The 5,438-nt window shown below is 22.5% G+C and overlaps 1 protein-coding gene across 2 annotated transcripts in view; it reads left to right on the top strand.

Annotated features, from left to right (window-relative positions):
• LOC111679774 (putative mediator of RNA polymerase II transcription subunit 24) overlaps window positions 1–5,438 on the top strand; it is an 84,741-nt gene that overhangs the window by 67,655 nt on the left and 11,648 nt on the right. The gene's annotated exons all lie outside the window — the stretch shown is intronic.

Raw genomic sequence — 5,438 nt, 5'->3', positions numbered from 1 at the left:
GTCTAGTCTATAGTCTAGTCTATAGTCTAGTCTATAGTCTAGTCTATAGTCTAGTCTATAGTCTAGTTTATAGTCTAGTCTATAGTGTAGTCTATAGTCTAGTCTATAATCTAGTCTGTAGTCTAGTCTATGGTCTAGTTATAGTCCAGTCTATAGTCTAATCTATAGTCTAGTCTATAGTCTAGTCTATAGTCTGGTCTGTTGTCTAGTCTATAGTCTAATTTAAAGTCTAGTCTATAGTCTAGTCTATAGTCCAGTCTATAGTCCAGTCTATAGTCTAGTCTATAGTCTAGTCTGTAGTCTAGTCTATGGTCTAGTCTATAGGCTTTTTATAGGGTGCAACATTTAATTTTTATAAATTTTGTTAAGTATTGCTAATCCGTGTATAAAACAACAAAAATTCAACAATTTTTTTTTTTTTGGACAAACTGGTTTTATTCTTATTTCAATCAAAATATTTAACTGTCATAATAAAACTAAAAATATGTTTATATTTCTATACATATTTGACATTTTAATGACAGGTGCAAAATATGTTTTTGTTTTTCAGTTTTATTATCAAATTATTATTTTTTTTGGTCAGCTTAAAGGCTTTTAAAAATTTTTTCGACCAATTTGGTAACGATTAAAATTTAATTGTTTCATTATAAAAATAAAAAACTATCAAACGTTTATTAAAAGGCAAAATAGCTAAAACAGAAAAACGGCACCTGCGGAAATTATTTTTGAAAGAACAATGAACTTAGGTTATTTCAATAATGTTTTATTATTTCTTTCCAATAAATCTCTTATTAGCCCATTTTCCTTGACAAGTCATTACCATCATAATTATTATCATTGTCTTGTTTTTCTGTTAACTTCATTTCTCTTTTAAAGTTTTCTTTTCTTTTTCGTTTAATAGAAAAAAAGAAATATGTCATGTTGGGTAATTTGATACAAATTCGCTTCATTTAAATGTGATATTGATTTCAAAATGATTTTGCAATAAAATTTCCTTGTTACTTACTACTCATGGCTGTTGTGAATGATTGTAAATCTATTGTTATTTGTTATTAGCACAGATTTTTAGCTTTAAAAGTGTGTGTTTTTGTATTAGATGCGGTTAAATAGGTTAAATTTTTTCCGGTATTAGTTGTTGAGTTTTCTATATATTCTATTCAAACTTTAAATAACGGATTTGTAATACGTGGTAGCAGAAGAAAAGTAAAAAAATGTTTCAAATGTTTTAGTTACATGCATATAATTTAACCCTATTACTGGCTGACAATCAAATGTTTTAGTTACATGCGCATACTTTAACCCTATAACTGGCTGACATATAAATTTTTAGGTAAACTTTTGCTACTACTTTTATAAATCTTTTATAAAGTTGTTAATAGTTTATAACAGGATTTATAGATGAAAAAACTTCTTAAAAAAACATTGATAACTTTCTGCATACTAAGGATTAATTTTGGACCAATTATGGTTATTTTAAACAGCAATCATTATTTTCATGAAAAATTCATTATTTTAATTAAAATTCCAATTTTGGTTTAAGAAAATTATTTTTGATAAAAATAAATAGATATTTTGTTTTACAATCCTTATTATGCCTAAAAATGGATTTTGTTACGAACAAAATATAATTTAATGAAAATTCATTAATTTCCTGAATATTAATTTTTATAAACAAAGGAAATTTTAATACAAAATGATTATTTTAATGAAAAATTATTATTTGAAAGAAAATTAATATTTTAATTTTAAAAGAAAATTAAGTTTTTAATGAAAAATTATTATTTGAAAAAAAAAACAATTTTTTAATGAAATTTTATTATTTTAATGAAAAATCATAAAATATCTTTTTTTAATTTGCTAAAAAATCTTTTTTTTTTAATTTCAATTTTATTGATAAAGATTAATAATTTAATGATTCGCTATTTCATTAAAGATATATAACAATTTTATAAAAATTCGTTATTTTAATGCAAAAATCATTATTTTAATGAAAACAACTTTAAGTTGAAAGAAAAATACTTTTTTTATCAATTATCATTATTTTACTGAAAAATCATTTTTTAAATGAAAAATATTTATTTTAATGGAAAATCAATGAAACATCATTTTTTAAATGAAAAAATCATTATTTTCATGAAAAATAATTTAACTAATAAAAAATTGATGAAAAGTCTTTAAGTATTTTTTTAAGAAAATTAATTTTCGTTATAAAAAATAAACTTAAAAAAGTTTTTATAAAAAAATCATTATTTTCATGAATTTTTTTAATTAATAAAAAAAATAATTTTTTCATAAAAATCTTAATAAAAAATGGCCAATTTATAAAAAAAAGAAATACATTTTATAAAAATTCATTATTTTCATGAACATTTTTGTATTGATAAAAGAAACTATGATTTTGATAAAAAATGATTAAAAAGTTATTTTGCTAAAAAAAATTAAATTTTTAAATAATTTCGTTCTCTAGATAAACAAAAAGCTTTTGTTATAAGATTTTTTTTATATATTCATTAAAAATAAAGAATTTGATAAAAATTTATTGTTTGTAACAATATTGTTATTTTTATAAAAATAATCAATATTTTCATAAAAAATCATTAATTTTTTTATAAAAATAACCATTTTTTAGATGAAAAACGTTTATTTAAGTAAAAATAATTATTTTAATGAAAGTTCATTAAAATAATGAAAAATCAAAATTTTGAAGAAAAATTCATTTTACTTAATAAAATTCTTCATTTTAATGAAAAAAATCAGGATTTGAGCTAAGAAACACCAATAAAAGTTAATGAGAAGGTGGGGATTTGAGTTAAGAAAGACAGACTTTCATTAGAAATATAGTCCCACGTTTGATTTTTGAAAGAAATTATGTTAAAGTAATACTAGGAAGTAGAGGATCAATAAAATGATTTTAAAATTTGTAGGTAAAAACTGTTATGGACCTATTAAGAGTCCACTTAAGAGCTTTATTAGTTAGTGCTTTAAATAGAAAACTTACCATTTCTAGCACTGTTAGTAGCCGTACTGGCAATAGAATTTGTAGTACTGGTAGGGGTGTTGGAGGTGGTTGAAATTATTGATTTCTGTTCATCATCTAAAACCACCACTGGTACAGCAGTGACCAGTTTATAATCGGGTAATTGAACTGTTAATGAAATTGAAAAGAAAATAACAAGATTAAATTTGAGTTATTTTTTAAAATGAAATTTAATGTTCATATCAGTTTTAATTTACACTTTACTGGCTAAAGAACATTGCTGTTTTTTTTTTTTTTTTGGAATTAAAAAATATGTTAAAATTCTTGATAATTTTTGTATTACTTGCTGAAAGCTCTGCTGTTTTAAACAACAGCAACAACAATAGCAGTAGTCTTAAAGTGCAAACATTTATGGATAAATTGCATATGCAGCAGTTACAACAAGCCGCTTTGATTTTAAAAAATATAACGGAAATGGAAAATTTATACCAAATCAGCTTAAATTTATTAACACTAGAACAGCAGACCTTAATAAAATTAATGTTTTTAGAGCTTATTAACGAAAACCATTATAAATGGCTAGAAGCTTTAGATAGAAGCCAAGCTATACAGCTATGGCAAGCTTTAAAGCTGGACTTAAATTTAAAAGAATTTAAAAGTATGCAAAAGTTTTTGAAAGAGCTTAAATATTTTATTATACAAAAAGCTGCCTTGGATTTAAAAGCTTTTATTGTTTATAAAGATTTTCAAAATTTTGAAAAATTAACTAAAGATTTAAGCAATTTGCCTTTGGATTTACTTTATCCTACAGTTAAATTAAGTTTAACTAAAACTTATGGTTTAATTTTGCACTCAAAATTATTAAAACGTTTAAATTTACAAACTTTTTTAAATAAAACAAAAATTATATATTTTATAGAATTTTTTAAAGAGCTTAAAGCACAAAAAGCTATTTCCAAAATGTTGTATTATAAATTAGCTTTAAGCTTACGTTTTATATTACAACAAAAGTGTTTGTATGATAATAACATTAAACTTGATTTAATTAATCTCAAACAGTTATTACCTCCTGATATTTTATTACTAGTGTTTAGTGAAAAACTTTGCTTAAGCTTTCAATATAATAGAAAACTTTTGTTTTTAACTTCTAAAACAGAAAATTTATTTGAATTAACTTCTACAGCAAATCATAATGTTGTTTGGTTATCTTATTTAATTGAAAATAAATTAATTTTAAAATCTAACTCCAACAATTTGGAAATTTTAATTAATTATTCCCACAATTTAAATGATCATTTCAATGAATATCATTTAATACCAGCTACAATAGCAACAACTAATTTTAAGTATTTCTTAAGTAATTCATTAACTAAACAAATATTATGTTTGCAAAATTCTGAGATAATTTGGCAAACTAACTTAAATCTAAAAGATACAACTAATTGCTTGTGGTTTATAAATAATTGTACAAGTTTAAAACGTTTCTTGGTTAATGAGTATAATTGAATTGAAAATTTTTTTTAAATAAAATGTCGTTTTTTTTTTTTTGTTTTCTTTAAATAAACATTTTAAACATGTTTTTCCTTTACAAGTGTTATTAGAGTATATTCTACTGTTTCGGTAATTGTTGGTAATTTAATTGTCTATCTATCACTTGCTGATATCACAGTTTAGTTATAGAATAGTAGCAAGTGTATAGAATTCAGAAAAAAATTGAAATTGTTTTAAGACATGCAAGGTTTTTATGTAATGTTTTATTTTATAAAAAAGCAATTATCGATGGCCTTAATTGTATAAGATGAGATCAAAAATTGTTCTGGTTCAAATACTTTTGATTGTATGATTAAAGAAATAGAGCTTTTTAGTTTCAAAAGTTTGGCATATAAAGAAATGCACTTAGTGGGGAAAAAACTTTAATAAAATCAAAAAGCTTTTGTGGGATCAAAAATTTAAAGAAATATAGTTTCAAGCTCTTAGTATTGAAAGCTGATTCTAAAAACAAAAATTTCCTTAATTTCCATCTAAAGTCCAAAGCTTTCACATTTCGGAACTCTTTTTTGGATTGAATTTAATGATATACAACTAAAAAAGCTTTAAATTCTTCATATTAAAAATTTAATGCAGTTTTGCACTTTACCATAAAGCTTTCAATTTAAGCTAAACTACAAATCGTTTGAAAGAATCATTTATAGTTTAAAAAAGCTTTAAAGCTCCTAACCCTAAACGTCAATTCCATATTAAAATATTAGAAAAATAATTGTGGTAAAACTTGTCTCATAACAATTAAGGAGTGAGATCGAAAAATTCTTAACACACGTTTTTCATTACATTTTTCAACCAAAGTATTATTTGATTTTTTTTTTGATCAAGTTACTTTTGAAAAACATGTCAGTTATTATGTGTAATGTCAATTATATTAATTTTTTTGTTAATCTGATTAAAATGAGTGACCAGAAAAAAG

This window comes from Lucilia cuprina, chromosome 6, assembly GCF_022045245.1.
Source record: "Lucilia cuprina isolate Lc7/37 chromosome 6, ASM2204524v1, whole genome shotgun sequence".
In the NCBI taxonomy this organism is placed as follows: Eukaryota; Metazoa; Arthropoda; class Insecta; order Diptera; family Calliphoridae; genus Lucilia; species Lucilia cuprina.
This window is presented reverse-complemented; position numbering and strand designations above follow the sequence as displayed.